Here is a 22,645-nt window from a genome sequence, read left to right as displayed (position 1 = left end):
CGCTCAAGAGAAACATGTACACATAACTAACAGAGCCAAGCCATGCCTTAGCCCCTCCCTCTTTTTTCCCTGAAATTATTGATTGATAGCTAAACCTTGTTATTCACTGTGCTGTTAAAATAGACTTTATGATCCAACAACTCAATAAAAAAAAAACTGATTTATTCAGGTGGTGGGTAAGTTGTCATTGAGAAAAAGAATGTGTCATGGCTCACATCCATCACCTCTTTTATTGCTGCAACACAACATGTAAAAATGAAGTCATTATAGTGACAAATCTGTGATCGCTTGAGTCTTTCCGTCTGGAAACTGGGCAGCTGATGGTGAAGGACAGAGCGATGGATGATCCAGTTTTGCCCCCCCCCCCCTGCACACAAACATGAAGCTATATGAGGATGACGAAGCGGGAGATGTGCAAACTTGCGAGGGTGGTGATGAAAAACAGCTGTTAGGGAAGGACGGTGTTTGCGTGTGAATACACACATGACAGCAATATTTATGCAAGTAGCAGCTCCTCACATACAAACACAATGTTCGCATATGAAAGGCGGTAAACCTTAATGGCAGGTTGGCCATACATATAATGGTGTCTAACCACAGGCATTTTTCTTGGAAACCGTTTAACATCAAATATGCTCACAGGCTGGTTTACAGGACTTTGCAAAAGTCTTGAACCACTCCTTCTTTCTTAATATTTCAATTTGAAAACAGGATTTACTGAAACGTGCAAACAAAAATGGAAATGCAGCATATAAGGTGAAACAGACTTTGTACAATTCAAACATGTTGGAAAATCAATATTTGGTAGAACCACCCTTATACTTCAATACAGTCCAAACTCTCTTTGACAAGCTTTCTTGTAGTTTCTAAAGGTAGTCTTCAGGAAAAGTTTTTCCGACTTCTTGAAGGATATCCCAGAGCTCTTCTTTGGATGTTGGCTCCCGCTTGTGCGGCTCCCTGTCGAGATGATCCCACAATGCTAGTAACTGCTACCTGCTAGAAACAAAGTGCCTAAAGATGCCATTTAAAAATGGTTCATTACCGAGTTGCCTGTTATACATAGAGACAACACTGGTTTCATCCCGAGAATAAGGTGCCTTTTTTATGTTTGAATGATTCATAGGGTAAAGTTAAGTTGCTCAAAATATTAAAAAAAAAAAACATGGAAAAAGAGAGAAGAAGCAGTCAATGTCCAAAGAAAAATAGACTTTCAGAAAGCCTCGAGAACTATTGCTCAGAAGCACTTTAGCAAATGACAAAGTCTGGCTCCTCGGAAGGAAAATGTAAAGAAATGAGGTGTTCCTTAAAACTTATACTATAAAGTATTTTAGAGTATAACAGTTAGATTCAAGAGTCACTCGATATTCTGAACTTGGGAGTACATCTGCTTTAAAATATAGAAACAAAAAAATCCAGCATATTAGAACTTTGTTGTTTTAGTTTCTGTAACATTTGAAAGAAAAGGAAAAAAGGAGGTTATTGGAAGCTTTATACAGTAAAGGCAGGTCAGATTCCCTTACAAGTATTAATCGAACAAGCATTCGTCAGGATGACATTTGATGACCCCCCTTGTACCTATAATGATAAAATGGCCAAAGACAACTTCTGATGGAAACTCAGTCATTTTATTTAATAAACAGGCCTGAAATGTGATAGAAGCACTCTGTGTTTGAACACGTTCAGAAAAAACCTTCAAAAGTTACTCCTAGTAGGCTTTCAAGGGATAATGAGTGCCGTTATCGGCTACAATGAAGAGCAATTGGAAAAAAAATATATATCACCAAGTGTTATCTTAGCCATATTTTAGTTCTTAGATCAGCAATACTTTCTTAGCGATATCTTTAATCTAATGCATGAGATAGAGGAGCGTCAGTGACCTTAAAGGCTTCAAAGGCCTCCTGCTCGATTCAGATTTTTTTTTCTCCTTTTTTTCTTCTTTTTTTGTGAGAGTGGTTAATTACTGACAACTCTGTGGCTCAATTTCATTTATAATCTTCTGTCCTACTGGCTCCATTCCTGGCTTTATCATTTTGTTTTTTATTTGCCTTCTCTGCACACCATTACTTCAGTGACCAACCTTTGAAACAAAGCCTAAGAATTGCCAAGGCTGAGTTTTACTTGGGTTTCCTCCTTTCCACTTTCAGTTTTAATATTTACGGATTATTAATCTCATGATAAAGTGCATGCCATAAAGTACATATTTCAGTGACAGCTTAAATCCTATCCACACTGTAACCCATTGTAAAAATGTCTACAGCTGTTCTAATTTCATAAAATACGTTCCAGTTTTTGTCTCTCTTTACAAACAATGCCCTTGTTGGTCCTTAGATTGATCTAAAAATTCACCCTGGCCCTTGAATATAAAAGGCATAAGGTCCAGATGTGAGCACAGATGATGGGTCCCTGTAGACCTCACCACATCAGCTGCCAACTGCACTGACATCTGCATGCAGAGTACCTTTTGTGGTCAATAGGAAATGGCCTCTTTAAGCTAAATTAGTAGCGCTGTGCCATTGAGACTAAACACTGGAAAAAGCTGGTAGGAAACTGTCTCTCTTACAAACATCATATAAATGGTGAGGAACGTTCAGTCAGAATTCTCAGCTGTTTTTGCTTTTAAAACAGTCATAGCGTCCATTTTATTTAAACTGTCTTGCAAGTCTCACAAAAATGAGTTACTGTGGAGGCAGCACTGCAAACTAGGGATTTGGGCGATGGAATATACTGATGGGTTGGGACTCTTGAGTCGCTGACGTGTTGATGGCCGTGCTGAAGACTTCCCATTCTTTTGACAATATTTGACTTGGCAAGGAACGTTGAAGTAAAAGCAACTGGTTACCTTGTCACAACCCCTAAAGAGAAACCAGTGGTAACATGATCTTAGCGTGGGTGTTTGCTTTTTGCTGATTGAGTAGACATTTTGTGTATTACTTGAAGATTGAGGGGAGTTCACTGCGCTGAGGCGGGGTCAGTGGTTATGGCCTTGCAAAGTTGAATAATTGGAGAAAATTGAGGCATAATTTTTTTTTTGCTTTTCGCTGTATTTTGCAGTGGGTGCATTGGTTAATTTCATCAGCCAGAGGTCTGACACATGTTCAGTTTTACAGTTTTCCATTACTCAAGGCATGCCATGGTACTTTGGAGGAATGTTGTTAGGCCGAGGAGCCATGCTGATGCATTTCTTTGAGTTATGACAGATTTTCTTTATTATGATTGAATGTGAGAAAAACTGAAACATGTTCTTAGCATTTATTTTTCTTAAAGCTTCTCAGACTGTTTATCACCTGCTTTATACACTATAAAGAGAGTTTCTTTAAAAATATAGATATTATTTTTAAATGTTATGCAATGGTGTGCTGGTTTAACCCACTTGAAATTGAATTGCACTGTATGTAGCCTGTAAACTAAAATGAGTTTGACACCCCTGTCATAGCTGTCGGGTGGATAATCGCTTTTCTGGACCTAGAAATGAATTTTCAAATAAAAGCATGCAGATATTGTATGTCATGTATATATCAAGTTTGAGGTTTTTGCCAAAGGGCCTGATGTACTTAAGGCTACTGCTTGTGAGGAAATGGGTTTCAAGTTTGACTTCGAATAATTATCCATAGCTTTGAATCATCAGAAGTTATTTTATTTTTAGTCAATGTAAGGAAGACACTTTGCTATAGTTTTACTGCAAGTAATATAACAAAAAAAAGTTGCTCATACTTTGGCAGAACATTTTTAGTAGGCTTCTGAAACCTTGGGACACAGTTGCTGTCCTACCTCTGTACTCTAATCCACCGATGAAATATAAACTTGGTAAGAAAATAAATCTTATCCTGTTGCAAAGCCTTTTTTTCCCCTTAAATTGTGCCATATTTGGAACGAAAATGCATTTATGGGTTGAGCAGCAGAGTTGAGTATGTGGGTAGCACTCATGAAAAACTTGCCAAATCTTCTCTGCCAATCCCAAACAGCTTATTATGCTACCGACTCTTGTTCTGAGCTCCTGGTGCCCCAGGTGCTGCTAATCAGGTGCCTGTGAGCATGGGCCGTACTACAGCTGTCAGTTGGTGTCTGCTCCAGGCATGTCATGCTATGATCTAGACAGGGCCTGTGCCACGGGAAAACTTCAAGCTGATTATCTGCCAAACCAAGTTGTTTTGTTGGCGTAAGTCCTAGTACCGTCTCCAAGTTCCATATAGGATCCTGTCAGACAAAGTGCATGTCCTAAGAATGGGACATCAGAAAAGGACAGTTTCCTCACCCTGTCAGCATGTAGGAATCTGCCACAACTGCCCTTCACTGTCAGTCCCATTTGCGGTGGTGTCGGCAAACTAAAAACATGAAGGGAAGTTATGCTCAGCAACGAGTCCAGATTCTGCCTACAGCAGCCGGATCATAGGATCAAAGTTTAGAGAAGACGCAGAGACCATTATGCTCATTCCTGCACTGATAGGGTGACAGTTTTTGGTGGAGGCAGCGTGATCGTGTGTTGACCAAGCTGGTAACCAGCATGAGGAGGTGGTGCCAGGCTGTTGTGGCTATGTATGGTTCTTCCACATGCTGCTGAGGCTTGCGTTTGTTAAATACATAAACTATAAATTGCCAGTGTTTCTTCAGGCTCCAATCTAATAAACACTAAAGAAATAGTCAAACACCGATTCCCTCACTTTTTGTCCTAAGTTCTTTTTGTTCGTTGTTATTTTGTTTCAATATGGCTTATTTAACTGACCTATTAATACATTTTATAGAAACTGAGGCGACTGGAGGTCGCCAAATTCTCAGGACACTGAAAAGTCGTACTCTTCTGCGTTACTGATTTCCTTCACTGGTTCATGTCTTTTAATATTTTATAGTACTTGTTTAGAGTGGGGAGATCACTTTCACAGTCTAGACTCATTCACTATACAAACCGTTTGGCTACTGAAACGTCTATCACATTTGTAAAACAGACCAGAGGTTGCCTATGAAGGAATCAATATCAACGTGGGGGGAAGATGACAGCTGCTCGACTCTGTCCCTGCCTGCAAAATGTAAAGGTTAAGAGGCATCATGAATTTGATAGGCCTCTTTGGGAATTCAACTCTGCTGGAAGGATCCAGCTCAGCCTCATTCTCTAATTTCTTCCCTTTTTTTTTTATCATCTTCCTGAACAACATGAGGAGTTCTTTGCTGGCCTGGAAAACGGGACCGTTGGGGACTGAATATGAATTACTTCTTCAAAGAAAAGGGGGAAAGGCCAAGTCTATCTTGCCTCTAGCTGTCATCCTCTTCATTTTTTTTTACCCTACACATTTTTTCTATTTTCCACCTTCTCTTCTTTAAATGTAAAAAGCCAAGCTGATTACATTCTTACTGTCATATGTGTGTCCTCTCTTTTTCCTCTACCAGTCTCCTTTTCTCTGCCTCTCTTCTGTTCTGTTTTGGCTCCCACATCATAACCCCCCCATACCTCTTCCCTCCCTCGCTCCTCACATTACGCTCCAGCTTTTCCTCTCTGCGTCCCTCCCTTCTCTCTCATTCATACACTGGCTTCATCTCTGCTCCATTAGTTATGCAGCTCTCTCTCCCTCTCACTCGTCTGCTCATCCACTGACCGGATAAATACCACTGCTTTGTAAGTAGTTCTCAGTTTTTCTTGTTGTTGGTGTTGTTCACTCCCAACTCTCTCCTCTTCACATCCTCCAAGGCTTCAGCAACTGTTGCTGTCTGTTCAGAATGGCAGAGGCTTGCTAGCATGCTGATGTGCTCAGAAACACAGATGGACAGGGTGATCCACAGAGGAGGGTGAGCAAAGGGACAGATCAGATGAAGTAAAGGCAGGGAGCCAGAGTGCGCATCATTACCGTCTCCCGTCTTGAGTGTCAAGCTTTTGGAAAAAAAGAGAGTTTGGGTGCTTGACCAAACTCTTCCTCTAATTAAGCAAGGAAGTGTGGCTTTGGACAAGCTGGGTCACATTTTAATGAGAGCTCTTTATACACTGGAATAGCTGCAGCCTTCTTAGTTGCACAATGAGACAGTTTCAGTGTCTCATTGCTGTTCTGCTTTACATTTTTCTGTTCATGTAACGTAAGCTTTACAAGTCAAAAATGAAGGTTAATGTTCTGCTTCCTGATATTTTTTGTCTGATCCGTATGAGTGTTGAATTTATCTTGTAAAATTGATTTTAATATTAGTGCCAATATACTGATCGCAAACAAATTTCAGTAATTAATTAAATAATTCAAATTAAAGTGCATGAGCTTTTTGCTCCTTGGGTCCCCTCCTCTTTATTTATCAGAGTGCTCTGCTGTCTGCTTGGGAGTGGCATCCGTAGTAAAAGTTTTTTTTTTTTCTTTAGCATGAATGAAGTTTTAATGAAACTTTAAATAAAAAGCCAGCATTCTGTTGAAGTGGAGAAATGACTGATTCAATAACCGTTTGCTCAAATGTGAAGAATAAAAGTACTTGCTCAGCTGTGTTTGGAGGAGAGTCATGATGCTAATTCTGTCTGATTGATGTTTGTTTGGTGGTTTATTGGTCACTATTTTTGCTCTGTGTGTATTGGATAATCACAGTCCTCCTCTAGCAGATTTCTTTCTATTAAGGAAGAAATCTGTGTCTTAGCTGATGTTGCACAGCCTGACCCCAAAGAAATGTAATTTTGTTTATAATTCAGTCCACATCCCTGTGCACAGTTCTAGACTCTTTATATCTTTACATATATTTTAATGGGCAGTGACTCTGCATTACAAGTTATTCAACCTCAAAATTTTCATCTGGCTCGCAGGTGAATTAAAGGCTAATGTTATATATGATGTGACTGTCAAGATTGAGCAGAGGAAACTTCCTTTATTTTATAACATGAAAGCACTTTATCTGCACAACTGTACACAAACTGTTCAGAGAAGAAACAGTTAACTGGTATTATGCCTGTAATAAAATTGCTAGCACTGACCTGTAGTTTGACGTTAGCTGAGCTGCTGTGGGAACAGCTCTATGCTATGGTACATTAGAACAGCCCATCCAACCAATCCAACTGGCTGGAGGCGCTGCAGGAAGTGTAGGAGAAACTTTCTCAGGGGTGAATTGACAGCTGGAATGCCAAAGGTCTGCAAGCCTGTAATTGCTCCAAATGAGCAATTTGGGGACACCAAAGCTTAAAGGAGAAAATCAGTCATAAACTTTGCTTTGTATTAACTATATTTTCTACTCAATTTGCAAGTCATTTGATGAATAAAACTACAGAAGACAAAGTTTACTTGGGGGAACAAAGAGTAGTGAAATGTTCCGGGTGACCCTTTTCTGTGTGTGGAGATTTCCACAAATACTCAAGTTGCGTTTTGATAGTTATGTGCTAAAACACTGCACGTATAATCGACGTGAGTAATGGTTTGCACATGGACTGCTACAATATTGAGAAATTGATGATGAACACATTCTCCTGCTTGCTGGATCTGGACTGTGAAATAAATCTAGTAGTCTTTGACCTGATGAGCCTTCCAGTTTTGAGGTCATCTTGATATGCGCACATCCAGGGCAAAACAGTCTAAATACTTATTTTTATTTGTAAAAAAATCATACAGAATGATTTCAGACTCAAAAAAACCAAACTTAAGTGATTTTAACTCCCACCCAAAGTCTTGCCTTGAGCCATCTCGAGCTGTGCCAGTGCTTTTCAGTGAGCGCTAGCCAACAAGGAGGGTTTTTTTTTCTTTCTTTCTGCTGTGTCAAGTGCTGCCATGCTCTTTAAGAAGACCAGATCAGAAATTCTTTGAGCATCAGCTGATGGCAGAAAATCAGTCATTATCTTCAGGAGAACAGCTGAGCTGCATAATGATCTCTAAACACTGAGGTTTTATTCATAAAATCCACATGCTTATCTTGAGCGATTCTTTTTAGACAACTTTTGAAAGGGAGCCAGTCTGAAAAGATTAGGATTTTTCACAGAAACTGTCATATTGAGAGTTCCAGACCTTCCTTTCTTCAAGCTGCAGTCTTGAGAAATACTTTTTGTTACTTATTCAACGGTTAAAGGCCAGTCAGTAGCAGACATCTTACAAGAAAGATCTGTGAATGTAACCAAAAACTGTTCTGACAGGTTTCAGTAATTGCTTGTACACTGGTTGCGCTAATTATTTGGTGTGTCTTTGACATTGTAATAAGATCTGTGAAAACATTTGAGGAAAAACACAAATACCGTTGGGTTTTCTTACATGATTGATATGAGAACTCTTAATTTTTTTTTAGCTCTAGCTCACTTACTATGTTACCATTCACCTAAATAGGGAATAGCACTGGCTGTTCACTGTGGGGATCTGCTCAAGACCAGTAAGCCCTGTCGCTCAAGATGCAGAGTAACTTGTGGATAGTTGTTATGGAAATATAGGCAACATAGAGCCAGATGACAGAACGAAAGAGTAAAGATGATACCGGGGACCATACAATGCTTTATACTGACTGTTCACATGACTGAATCTGCTAGCCGGACTGACCTGCGTGTTTAGTGTCAGTTGCAAATTTCTCAGCCCGTGTGGCGTCAACTGTGCCGCTAAGCTCAGGATTTAAGTGGCGACTTGTCTGTGGTGTTCCACTGAGCCATGTTGTTGTGTAAAAGCTTCCTGTGTTTCTTTGTACTCAACCACAGACTTATACTATATTGAACACACCATATTTAAGAAAAACACAGGCCTTACATTTTAATGCAGGCTTATGTCGCAATCCCTTAAATTAAGTGGAGCATAACCATCAAACCTAGCAGTTTTGTACTTTAGGTGAAGGGGATCTGGGCGGTCAGGTAAAAAAAACCCACTATGTTCTGTGCCAGATATATCCGAGTCTGATTAACTGAGAATCTTTTGACCTGTCAGCAAATAATTTGTTGATGCCTTTGTCCAGTGGTGACGCAGGAGAAGTTTAACAGCATGTTGGATATAAAAACAAGCAACAGTCATATGAGCATATGAGATGCTCAATATGTACTACTATGCAAAAATCTAGAGGGCCATCTTCCGCTACTTTCCTGTGAGTCATTGAAATATAAAAGAGACCCAGACTTCAAGGCATCAACCAGTGTTGTATGTTTAGACACTTTGTTACCGACTGCCTGTTACAAAAACCAACAATTTGTTCCCGTTTCTTTTGTTAAAATGACAAAAATTACTAAATGAATTCCCAAACAGATGAATTCCCAAGCAGCTATTAACTATAAACTTGGCATATCTTGACAAGCCAAACACGCTGCCAATGCAGTAAAACACTATCTGGATAGAAAAACTCACAGTGGAACACTATCAGTCATGGATTGGGCTCCCCAGAGCCCGGACGTCAATATTATTGAAGACGTGCGGGATCGTGTGGCTAGAGAACAGAACAAAAGGCAGCCAACATACAAAGAAGAGCTTTAAATGTCTTTCCGAAAGCCTGGAGATTTATTGAAATTTCTTCTTTTACTGGACTGTCTCTAGCTGTTTTACATGCAGACATGACATAACTGATTGGCTGCTGGCTGACCCAAAATTCATGGGATTGACTGAAAGTTGAATCCCTGCAAATTCCATCTGTTTTGTTTTTCTATTTTACTTACCAGACTAATTGCAGTCATCTGGTCTATCTCCAGTAATGCAGTCAGTACCAGAGACGGCGTAACACAAGGGAGAAAAAGACCACAAAAGTAGTAAACAAACAAAAGTAGTTGTGACCAAGTCTTTTCTAAAACCATAGAAATGAGTCTGCTGGATTATTTAATTTGACATCCTGACTGGTAATGGGCAGAAATATGTGAACCACATTTCAACTCCCAGACCCATGCAGCAGTTTGGGTCGTAACTTTTGGGCTTTTTTTCCTAACAAGTGAGCAAACTGAAGTTTGCCAGTGTCTTTTGTTGTACTAGACCTCATAGTAGAAACAATTCAGAGGTTTCTGCAGTTATGATTCTGGAAAAACATCTAAGTTCAAAGTAGTGTGACCTCAAAGGTTTGCCTCTGATACCAAACATGTATGCTAGCAGTTTTTTCACAGCATAACATCTGAGGATATTTTCTCCATCTTGTCTCCTCATTCAATTTTTGACAGATCTTTTTTTTTCCATTGTAAAGTGAATAAATGAACAAAAAAAGCGGAGCCCCTGAGATGACTGCTGTTATTTTTATCCTCCTAAAAGAGACGCATTGTCCTCGGATGCATTGGTGCAGAGCGGTTTATAGTGATTGAATTCTTAATACGGGGGGATGCTTTTGCATTATTTTCCTAAATTTTCCTTAGTCGCATAGCAACAAATAGTACAGCCACATATATTGCACCTAATACAACACCTTGAACAGATTGTACAGTTAAATAGGGGCGTTAGAATGAAGAAATGGAGGTATCATATTCAGTTCAAGGTGCGTGGAGAAAGGAAAAAGTATGTAAGAGTTTTATTGTAAACTACATAAATAATCATAACAGTGAAAAATGATTCCACAGTTTTTATATTTTGATGAACTTGTACATGCATGTTGAAGCGCTTACAAAGTCAAGTACATACAGTATATCTGTAAAACCCCAGTAAAACAGGTTAGCTTAATGCCAACAACATACTTTTTTGTACTGTTTAACAAGAAGATTGATTGAAAAGTGTTCGTCCAACTGTAGGATAAACACGAGAGACTGATGCTAAGAACAAGCCATCGGGGCGACTTGAAACTCAAATGAGTTGATATTCACTGTGTTTTCTTCATTTGTTTAATAGATTGTCGTCTATGGCTTTTGGATGACTTTGCCTGGGTGATCAGTGTACCAGTAAATCTGATATCTGCTCTGTTACACTGCCAGAACAATGACTTGCTCTGAAAATGAGCCTCAATGTTTAGAGATCTGCTTTAGGCAAAGCAACAAAAGGCTCTCTCCCCTTCTTTTCCTCCATCTTTGTTTGACTTTGTCTGTCTTCCCTTCCTGTCGCCCACCCCTTATTATTCCCTTCGTCACACTGTCGTGCATTTTGTTTATCTTGTCCTTCTCTGCCTTCTGTGTCTCTGTCATCTGCAGGTTCCAGCAGTAGCTGTTCTCTGCTTCACCAACTGGGACTCCATGGCTGGCAGTGGTGCTGCTTGATTCATTGCACTGTGAGTTTGCTTCTGGTTTGTCTGAGAATGAGTGTGTTGGTCTGTTTGTCTCTCTGTGTTTTTCTCATGCACTTTTCTTGGTTGTTAGGTGAGCCCATACAGAATAATACACTTTAACTCATCAAAAACCAAAGTCTCGACTTGTCCTTTGTAGTGTGTGCCTCTCCAGTGTTTTATTTGCGGTTCTGTTTTGTCACTTCTTCAAGTCGATACCCAAAGAGTCTGATTTCTCCCCACGGATTGAAGTCTTTCTGTGATTCGTCTCTTATTTTTCTTTCACCGTTTTGCTATTTCTGTTCCCTGTGCTGCATTTGTACTGAAATACTGTCTCTCTTCAAAGCAGAAACTGTATACACGCTGCCACTGTTCACCACTTGATGACTTACTGGTTGTCATATTACAGCTCCTAGCATTGCAGTTTGCCTATTAGTGCAATACTCTATCCATATTATGGCATGTAAGATATCTATAACAGCTACTGTAGCACTTTTTCCTTTCATAACTGGCTTTGTGAAAACTGACCTGAATAACTGAAGTAGCAGCCAATGGAATCATGTATAGGAAGTGAAGGCATATAGATCGTCTCGGGGCATACTTGAAGATGCAAATACTCTGCTTTAATAACTCATGTATGCTGTTTTTCCCCCCTGTGGTAAATTAAATCTCCTAGTAAAAAGTACTTAAAATATAGCCATCACCTCCTCCGCCTATATAAATTCAGAAGCCATGAATGCAGCAGTATTTTTTTTATCTTTGGCTTTAGTGCTAGACACACTTTTTCAATTAGTCTGGTGTTGGATGGGAGATGAGCTTACTTTTTCCTTTCAGTACCACTCGTTTTTGCATTCATGCATCCGATTACCTTTTAAATGGAGGAACATTGTGATAGTTTTGAATTGATTTGATAGTAAATTGATTGTATTTAATGTGTATATTGTTTAGGATGAGTTTGATACTTGCAGTAAAAATTAAATAGTGATTATCCGACAGCTCTGTGACATTATGTTTTGCACATATGTTTTGAAAAAGAACAATGAAAACTAGATTTCCTACAAAGTAAACATTAGATTTTATAGGGGTTATATATGTTAAATGTTAATTCCTGATTCACCCTCTCTTTCATTCATTCATTTGGTCTCAACATATTTTTCACAGCTGTACCTTTGCAAACACATGGGTATCTATTTCTTGTGCTTGGCACTAGAGCTCATCCGATAGATCTGCCGATTTTAGCTATTTGCTGACAAATGCCAGTACAGCTGATGAATGAACACCTAAAAAGAAAAATTAGGAGCTCATGTTGCTACTGTTGATGTTGTGTATTTTGCCCACCAGAGAGAACTTCCCTGCAACATGTGTTTGGAAAGCCATAAACATGACAACCAGGTGATCCGAACAGAGTCAGAGTAGCTGAGTAATCTATGACTTGTGGCAATAAAAATATTATCTTATTAAGGTCTCATAAAAATCTATTCATAACAACTGTTACGTGAGCTTAAAGATGGTAAAACACACAGAGTCTTTTGACCAACTGCAAATATCAAAAGGACGGGACTGATCAGGGAAATGCTGAAATTCAGAAACAGTGTTTTTCTTAGTAATCCATGCTGATCCAATTTTTTCTGCTAGTTAAAAGCCTTTTGTTGATGACTAACTTACCTTTGCTAACACTGTCATGCACTTATTACCTCACTAATGATCTCTGTTTCCATATGTCTCAGTGCCAGCTGGATAAAAAGCAGCCATCTGTGCTGCTGTGTCTCAGCAGGTTTAGGTCCTGGTCTGTTTGCATGTGCCTCCATCTCCACAGCTCCCACCACAGATGTTACTGTTTGTGTGGATAATGACAATAGATACTTCATGTGCTGTACTTAACCTTTCACAAAGAACCACTAGTCCTATCTTCTCTGCAACACTTGCTTTTATTTGGTGCATTGTGCTGAGACCTTAAGGCTACATGCGCACTGTGTTGGGTCACTTTTCTTGAAACGAGGCATGGGCTTGAAGCCAAGTAAAATAACAAATATCCTCCCCATATTTTAGCAGGAAAAAGAAATCACAGTAAAAAAAAAATTCTCATAATTTTTGCTGTTGACCTTAATTCCTAAATCTGCTTAGAAAAAGTGAATCATGTGGCAAATGCAAAAATTCCAGTATTGCTGCTGAAATGACACTTTTTCCAAATCTCAGCTATGCCAAGGGGGAAAAGATACTGACTGGCTTTTGTTAATGAGACCCGTCAGGCTTAATTTCACACACTGCACCAATTCAAACTATCCGTGGCTGGTCGGAGGAAGCAAGGGGGAGGAAATGCTTGTTCGGGCGAAGGCAAAGGTGTTGTACAAAGCAAACACAGACTGTCTCTTTCAAAACTTTCCACTCATAGGGATCTTCTTGTCTTTTTCCTGTGTGCATTTTACCTGGACAAGTTAGTGGCGCAGGATGGCATTAGCCCTCTCTTGATGCCTCCGCCTTCTCCAGCATCCATTAGTTTCTGCTGCTGTTAGTTTGTTTTGCACTTGGCAGTTGAGAGCTGGGATGGTGTTATGTTCAGTTTAATTGGATGATGTGGTATTCTCTTCCAAGCTCTAGATGCCAGCATCATTTCTTGGCCCGTGCCTTATCACCATCCTCAAAGCTACAGAAAGAGATTATTGCTCACATTGCAAAAACCGAAGGTCTCTGTCCCCCAAAAGCTAGAAAATGTTGAAAATGATAAAATTGATCAGAGATATAGTTTCTCTTTTCTTTCTCTAACTTTTACTTTCCTGATTTTTTTTCTTTTAATTTATTTATTTTCTGCACCAATATCTGTCACCTCAAAAATACTCCTGGATTTCACACAACACATGAAAACAGCTGTGAGTGCTTTCTAAACTGAAGCCAGATTTTTGGATTAGCATAGCCGTTCTCCAGAGGACACAGTTAGCAGGCAGAGAAACAGACAAAAGCATGGTTAAATCATTAGTGAAATAAGCTTGGCCCCCATTACCATCAGCCTAACACAGTCCAAAACCACCATGGGAAGAGAGAGGGAGAATTTCTTCACTCAAAGAAACACAGTTTCTTTTTATTGATGGTAATTGGGAGCTGTTATCAAATCTGTCCCCCACTTCTCATTTCTCCCAGAGTTGAGCGCTGTAGAAGAAACAGGCGATTGTTCTTTGAAGAAAGTAGGACACATTTTTTCCAGGAGCTTCAGTTCTGTCTTGAGGCTGTTTCTGTCTCTTGGAGCTTCCTATATATTCAGCCTATACATGGAAATGCTTGTCCTCCAGAAAGACTAAAGCCTGGATAGGCAAGTTGTGCAAGAGTAACCATTTTTAATGTAATGTAATGTATATATACTTTATGTAAGCTTTTTTATATCTTCCTCCTTCTTTGTTAGTATTTTGCTGTATATACATTATTTGTCTCACACAATTGTATCACCAGAATATTTAGTAGTTATTATTAATTACTGTTTCTTTTAATGGGGATGCCACAGAAAGAGTTTAACAGATGTATTGTGTATAACATCTAGCTGCTTTTGAAAGCAGTTGAAAAGGACATACAGTACCCTCTAGAAGCTTTGATGGCATCCCTCATTTCTTTACATTTCTCTTCCAATGATTCAGTCGTTTTTATAATTTTTTGAAAGTGGTCTTGAGCAATAGCACCTGACTGTTCAGTGTTTTGTCTACACATAACAGGCAACTTCACAAAGAACCAGTTTGTATCCTTTGTTACTACCAGCCTGTCACTAAAATAGATTAATTCCCATTCCTGCTGTTTAATCTATGAAAAATGTCAGAGAACATAGTTTGACAGGTATAACACAGCATTTTTATGCCAACAAGGTGCCAAAGATTTACTGAAACTATCGAAAACTTGGTATATCTCGGCATACTGTGCAGTGTTTTGTTTTTTTTAAACTTAGGAAACTGGACAAGTGGACAGTAGAAGAAGTGCCAGGCCTAAAAAAGCCAGCTGCTGTTCAATGCAGCCTCAGAAGTGGCTGTTGAAATGAAAGCTTTACTGACCTGGTTTCGAAGTTTCTTACTAGTTTTAGAATTTTGTAGCAGAGTAATAGGACAGGAGGGAAGAGGCTGCATGACTTGGCTTTGAATCCTCAAGGTTTTTGCAGCACCAAGGTAATCCAGTGATAGTTGCTATGTAGCAGTGGTAACATCTGATGATAGCTATTTCGGCAGATTCTTATATGGGTTAAAATAGCACTGAATTTACTTCCACAGTGTAACTTGGTTTAACACTGTAAATTGAACCTGTCAATCACAGAACTTGCAGTGTCACTGCTTTGAAAGCCACCAATCACATTAAGCCCTTCTTCCTTTGGACTCTGCCCTCCAAGCTACCAAAAGTCAGATTGAGTCGAGCAAGCAGAATTCATCTTTGAGATTAGAGCCGCCTGCGTGAGCGTGAATCTGCCACAGCACCCCCTCGAATGTGTGATGCGTCTTTGTGCTGAGCTGTGTTGAGTTGTACGCGTGCAGATTGTTGAATTTGAATACCTGCAGCTGTGAAATGAATTGCTCATTATTGTGTTTTGTCTTCTGCGCCTATTTCGACACAAATAAGACTCCATAGTTGTGCTACTGCAAATGAGTTCACCTGCTAGCCAGGGAGGGGCTGTGTGGCTGCCTGTCTGCCTCTCACTACTCGCCTTGCCACAAAATGCTGCAACTATTGAAGGCACTTTTAGCAAGCATGTGTAAGTGTGATGTTACAGTCGTGAAGCCAAAAGAATTTGCTGTGATCCCAACAGATTGCTGTTCACCGCCCCCCCACTAGCACCCGAGGGATATCCAGCTCTCAGCACGATACTACCCTCACTGCTTCCTGGTGCCAACAAGCCTCTGTTTCACACGGTGGAGGTAGTGGAAGCAGGCGGAGCATTTTAGTCAGGGGGGGAAAGAAAGCCTTCATGAGCTCACCACAGTTATCACCAGCCTGCCCCTGGCTAATAACTGTAGCAGTTTTACACCAGTGTGGAGAGTGTGAGTGAGTATGAGAGAATATGTGCGTGTTGGTGTGGCAGTGTGGGTGAAACGGAGAAATCATCCAATGCGACGCTTGTTATTTATAGACCTACAGCAGATTTTTGTGTTAATAGAAATCAGCTGCAGTGTTACGCTTGTGTGCAACTGATTCAGGCTTTAATTTTTTGTGCATTTTTTGTAGAAGCACTATGTGAAATTTAAGTTTACATTTTTGTACCTTTTCAGTCTCAGCTGGCCCTTAGACATTGATTAAACAAAGATAAATATAAAAACATATTTAATTGTTGATGAGCACAAGTGAAAAGTCAAAGAGATGAACTTATTTTTCATTGTCCTCTATTGTTTTGCCTCCACTGGGATTATACAGAGAAATAGTATGAATCTCATATGGAACTTGCATACAAAATTCATACTGCTGAATTTTTCCATAAGCTAAGAAGAATTTTTCCAGTTCAGAATTCATGTGATCAGGTAGAAGTTCTGGAAGTACAACTATGTGAAAGCAGTCAATTAGTGATACAGAAGCAGCCGTATGTATATTAACAATGTTCAATGACCTCTTGAAGTTATTGCTATTAGTTTTAGATGGTTAGGGGCGTGTATCTTTTCTGTATTCTACTTGAAGCACATAACATGAACACATAATATTTAACAACATTAATTTATATATATTTGGCCCAAGTGCATTAGAGTAAAACAGTCTTCTATGTAAGCTTCATGTGCTGTATGTACATAGCAGCTTCCTGCTGGTCTGGCTGTTCTGACTCATTATTTGTTTTTTCACAGCTTTTATGATAATCAGCAGCTTTCTTGCACAATTAATTTTACTTCTGTTTAACAATTTCCAAATAGCTAATCATAGTCATATTTTTTTATGATTCCTTTTTTATTTTAAAAGAAAAAAACCCCTCAGCTTTATTTATTTACAATAGAATTTAGTGGATGTGAGTGGACGTGGGTGTATAATTGTGTGTGTGTGTGCGTGCCATTAAATGCATGTGTTCTTTTTGTTTGTATTGTGCACTCCCACACATCTGGCTATGTCTGCTCTGCCACTCCACTGGTGTTTGTCTGGAGGCCAGCGGGTTGGTCTCCCAAGGGGACCTGCAGTGGCTCTTTCCCAGGCCAGACTGCAGCTACTCTCCCAGAGCTTGCACAATACCAAACACTGCACTGGAATGTTGTTGGCTTCATTTTTTTCTTCTCCCCTTTTGTTTTTCGTCTCCTTTTCTGTGTTTTTGCCTTGTGCTTTTGCTTTTCTCTCCTAAATTTATTCTGTTTGTTTCAGTTTTCTACAGATTTCAATTGACTAATATTCCAGTGTAATTAATGCACTGATTTACAATTTTCATTGTCAGTGTTTTGACTTTTTCCCATAGGAACAAAAAAAAAAATACAAAAATATAATTAGTAGTTATGAATTAAAAACATGAAAATAGTTATACAAGAATCAGAAAAAATTGTGCTTTATTTGGGGGGAACACTCAAACGTTTGTTATAGGAAAGCAACCTGCTGACATTGACAGCTAACTTGGAATACTTTAGTCCTGTCACCAGTGGCTATATTGAAGGTAAACAACAGCAACTGAGACTTGAGACAGTTGGAACTGCTAAGAGATAATGACTGAGCCTTGCTACTTGCTGTGAGGACTTTGTTTTGACACTGTCATTTCGTTTTGCATCGACTGTTCCTAGTCAAATCTGTCACTAAGTAAGCGATGGGAGGTGAGCTCATAATGAGGTGAACTTGTCACACTGCTCATATCTATTTGTCAGCGCCTACCACTAAAGGGCTCATGTGGCCCATGTTTACTGTCTGGTGAAGACTTTAGCCTTGAAGAAACTCCTGAGTAAATTTTCGAATAAAATGTGTGCTCACGTTGCAAGTAAATCATGTTCTTAGAGATTGAGTTTTCACAATTAATGATTTGAAAATGCAGTTCTTGTTGCAGTTTTTCTCCTGCTTGCATTATGTTTATTATTTCAAAGAACACATGAAAATACCTGATTGTGTCCTACCATTTATTTAAAGCTCAGATACATCTCTGAAACATGGACACAACTGTCTGTTTTTCCAGCATAAAACAAAAAAACAACAACAAAATCCCAGTGGAAGCTTGAATTGTTGCCGATGCCACAACTCATTAGACTAGAGGCATGGCACTGTCGCAGTCAAGTCTAGGATCACACACAGACTGTTTCTAAAAGCTGAATGTAAAGCCAATGTTTGAATCAAAGTGTGGAGGGCTAAGGTATCAAAACTAACACGCTAACCACTCACAGATAGTTGCTAATAAGAGATTGTGGATGAAATAATACTAGTACACTAAATCCACAGCTTTGCTACTTCATGGATGAGCTCGTAAATCGTCAGCCGTCACTCAAAGTAGCCACGCCCCAATTTTAGGTCTTAACAGTAACCAGGTGGATGAGTTGTGGCTTTGAATGAGTTGTTATGGAGTTATTATTGGCTGTAAAGACCAAAACAGTTTTCTGTACAAGGCAGTAAACATGTTATTTTACATTGTTGAAGTTGGTCATTCAGCTTCAAGTGGCCATTAGAGAAACTGGAATTTCTTTTTTTTTTTTTTTTTACATTTTTATTATTATCATCCTCCCCACACACACATACACATCCCTGGAGGTTACAGCTTCTGGATCAGTATCTGTGTTATTTATACACATTGTTATTGTCACTCTTTCAAAGCTGTGCGAGTGCCTCACCAACTCGACTTGTCTTCATGCGAGCAGGCCAGCTGCAGCAGACAGTTTCACACAAACACAGAGTAGCAGCTGCAAAACTCAGAGAGAGTGAGCCGTCTGGCCGCTTAGTACATTACAAGTGGACTCAGTCCATTACACCCAGTCCATCTTGAGTTACAGCCACATGAATGGGGACTTGATGCATCGTGAATCCCATAAAGGAGATGCACAGTAAAAGCCATTCATTTCCCTTTAAACATTAATCATTGCACCGTACACAATATTTTTGTGTAGAGTTCAGTACGGTTGTTTGTCAGCCAGTGAGTCTTAGTGTTTTGCCTGTTTAAGTGTTTTTGCAGTTGACACATGTAAAAACAGGGTTTTCATATATTCAACAACGATTTAATGCTGTTAGACGTAAATCGTCTGTTTTTTGCGTCTTCCTGCTTGTGATCTTTTCCATGTTGCTGTTTCGTTCTCTCTCTTATGCGAGGGTTGGATGAAAGGCAATATCAGCCTTTTTTCATGCAAGGTTTTTTTTTTTTTTTAATGTTTTATGTTATGATTTATGTTAACACTTCCATTGTCTGCAGTTAGCTAGAATAATGTTATTTCTTGACTGTCAAATTTATATTTACATTCATTAATGTTAATCTTCAATGCTGCAGTAAATCATAAAGGATGAAAGGCAGTCACGGGATGTTAAATTTGCTGGTATTCCGGATCAGTTGTGATAAAGCTGCGGTTGAAATTATGTGGATAAACTGAGGCCTGTGCTTCCTCTCTGCTCCTTTCTGTTGTCTGGCTTCCTTGGTGGTCTGCATATTGTTGGCTCTGTAACTTGTTTGGATTGTGAAAGTGACTATTGAACATTCTGTAGGTTACATACCATGTCTCTCAGTACTGCTCATTTGTTGGAACATAACTCTTATAGTTAAGCCTGTAATTGAGCTTTGTTTTTACTTAGCTGTGTCTGAGTTGTATTTCCTTAGTGGCTGTTTTCTCCCTGTTGCCTGCTCTGCAGGTCATGTCAACATAAGTTGAATGATTTATCTCTTACTGGTGTGTAACCAAATTAGTGCACTTAAGACACATAAATCTTTTTAGCTAATAAATCCTAAACTGGTTGCTTTTAATGTTCGGCTATTCATCCTTTTATGTGAAACTTGTGTCTTTTTAATGGGATTCACCAGTTGCTGTGAAAATCCATCTTTTTGTTCGACCTGCCTTCTTGGAGTCAGTACTTGTGAACATAAACATCCCTCATAAAGACACTGTAAGATCCAGCTAGTGATATTGCTGATGCTTCTTTGGAACTCCTCCATTTCCAATGAGATCATTAATGTTTATTTCAGCTCATTAATCCCAGAGGAGATGTAATAGGGACTGAAGCTGATTTTTAAGTTAACAAAGAGAGGTGAAAAATTGCATCTCAGTTGTGCAGTAAAATGAATGGTTGACTGTACTTAGGACACAAGTTCAATTGGGCAGCTAGTGAGAGGCATGCTTCCTGGAAAAACTCCTTAAAACTGGAGATACAGACTGTGAAGTCATTTTGGCAGCATTGCTGAAAACGAGCTGAAATTTGGTCAGAACTAGGGAGCGAGTCAGCCATAACTTGGAGTGGACTTGCTTGAGAAATTGAAACAAGGCTGCCGTGTACCAACACTTGTGTGCACGCTCATCTACATCTACAGGACACGGCTTAAACCACTGTTGCCACAGAAGTAACATGAGTCCATATTAGTGGGCCTGCAATGTAATTATTTTTGTTCCATTTTTTTTAACCAAAGATAATTGTAGAGAAACTTGTTACATAGCAGTAGGACCCTTGACTAAGTGAATAAATTAGTCTTGGATACTACTGTTGTTTAAGGAGTCAGTACTTAGAAAACTCTGAGAAATGCTTGAAGGGCATCACTTTAAATCCCTGGATGAGCAGAGAAAATCTGTGGAAAGGAGGCAATAAGTGAAGCCCGAACTTCATTTGCTGCTCTTTGAAAGCACTTCATCAATGTGCTGAAACTGCTGCTCAGAACCATTACTTTCACTATCTGTACACCAAACGGACATGTTTAATATAGCTTATGACACGCTGTCAAAATTATTTATACAAGAACCAACCAATAAAGTTTCCGATTTGCAGGACTGTAGGACTGAATATGTCAGTTTATATGTTAGCTGCCTAATAATAGCAGATTTCAGTACAATACAGCAAAACACTTTAGGCAGGTTAGCTTTACACTGGTTGAAGCAAAGACTGAAACAAAGAGAATGGATGTGTACGCTTGTCAGAGAGAAAAAATAATATTGGTGCAGCTCCAACAGTCTAGCAGTTGCCAGGCTAGTGCAATTAAAGCATCATGAAAAACCAACTTGTTTTGAACTCATAAACTTAAAAACTTCAACATCTGGCAAAAGGCAGCCGAAGAGCCAACTACTAATGTTGGAGAAGTGATTATCCGTCCAGTAGAGTTCCAGGGACTCATCTCCGATGGATCTCAAAGAAAAAGAAGATCAATGTAAAGTGTTGATCCATCAAGTTCTGCTTCAGTGATCCTTAGTGATGACTCCTTAAGTCCCTAGAGCTCTAAGGGAGTGATAAAACACCCTTCCTCCAAAAGAAATATTCTTTTATTTGATCATTTATGTTGTGAGAGTGGTGTCTAACATGGTGGCCTAAAATTTCCCATAGACATGCAGTTGTGTTTTGGCTGATCATTTCCTCAAAACATAACGTATGATGTCATTTTCATCGTCATTTCTTATCAAAACATTCAGTGACTCTGTGCCCTGTGAATGAACAAACCACTCCCAAACACAGCAAAACTGAGTCACCTGATTCCCACAAGTTCCACATTTTTTCTTTCATTTGTCAGCCATCTCTGACCTCAAGAAATAAGTCATATTATAAAGCTTTTTGTCCTTGCAGCTGGCTGGTTGATGGGCCCTCGAAAACATGAAGCCTGGTAAAAAGTGACATTGGCTAACTGCAGCATCACTAACAGTAATGCTCTGTGTGCTTCGTGGCCTATTTTCCTTCCCTCCAAAATAACATCTTGAAAGCTTTTGATGTTGCACTCAAAGAATATATGACAGTGGTTTTCTTCTCTAATGAACTTGTGGTAGAAGACGACGACTTTTTCTCGGCTTAACAAACAACAGCGTGCCCTGCTTTCTCACACTTCCTGGCATCGAGCTCTGCAGTTCCATCCCTATTTCATATCTATTCTGCTCTTGTCTATCCCACTGCTACGGCTGTCTTATCATTCAAGCCCTCTGCCATAAAGCAGCAGAAAATCCCATATCCCATCTCCTCATGGCTTCAGCTTTCAGCCTTGGTTATTCTGCTATTATGCACCAGGCTCAGCGAGCTTCCACTCCCTCTCAATAAACGTGCTCTGGGTGGGAAATGAGCTCCTGTCCTCAGTATTCTGATTTTTCTCAAGGGAAAAACATTGCCTCTCTGTGGAGAGGTAAGTGTAGCAGAATCTGATTTAGAAATTTAACACGAGTTTCCTGCTTGTGGTTCTGGTGCCTTGCTTCTCTACATCTCAAGCGCTCATCTCCCATTCATTGGTCACGGTTTCACATCTTTGACTGGTTTGTCTGTTTTTTAACAGTCTCACTACTATGCTGTGGCTCTCTGTGTCTCCATATCCCCCAAATTAAGCCTTTTTTGACTCAACAGATTGCCCTATATGTACATGATATTCTTTAAATGTGTGAAGACTTTTCATGTGAACGATATAACAATATGAGGTAGATCTTTACATTTGTGTTGGTGGTAAGTTCTTGTGTCTTGTTTACAGTCATATTGTTTCTTACCTGGAAGTTAAAAATTCTCCTGCTATGTGTTTATTTGATTGATG

General features: G+C 39.4%; 1 protein-coding gene across 3 annotated transcripts in view; it reads left to right on the top strand.

Annotated features, from left to right (window-relative positions):
* peak1 (pseudopodium-enriched atypical kinase 1) overlaps nt 1–22,645 on the top strand; it is a 105,460-nt gene that overhangs the window by 41,586 nt on the left and 41,229 nt on the right. For 2 of the 3 annotated variants that reach the window (XM_085282820.1, XM_085282819.1), the window contains exon 3: nt 10,994–11,070. The exons of the other annotated variant lie outside the window; for it this stretch is intronic. The gene's annotated coding sequence lies outside the window, so the exon portion shown is untranslated. The remainder of the gene's footprint in view (nt 1–10,993; nt 11,071–22,645) is intronic. 3 annotated transcript variants of the gene reach the window in all.

This window comes from Mchenga conophoros, linkage group LG7 (genome assembly GCF_057382185.1).
Source record: "Mchenga conophoros isolate Kocher_MC1m ecotype Shallow Benthic linkage group LG7, M_conophoros_male_GT1.1, whole genome shotgun sequence".
Lineage (NCBI taxonomy): Eukaryota > Metazoa > Chordata > Actinopteri > Cichliformes > Cichlidae > Mchenga > Mchenga conophoros.
This window is presented reverse-complemented; position numbering and strand designations above follow the sequence as displayed.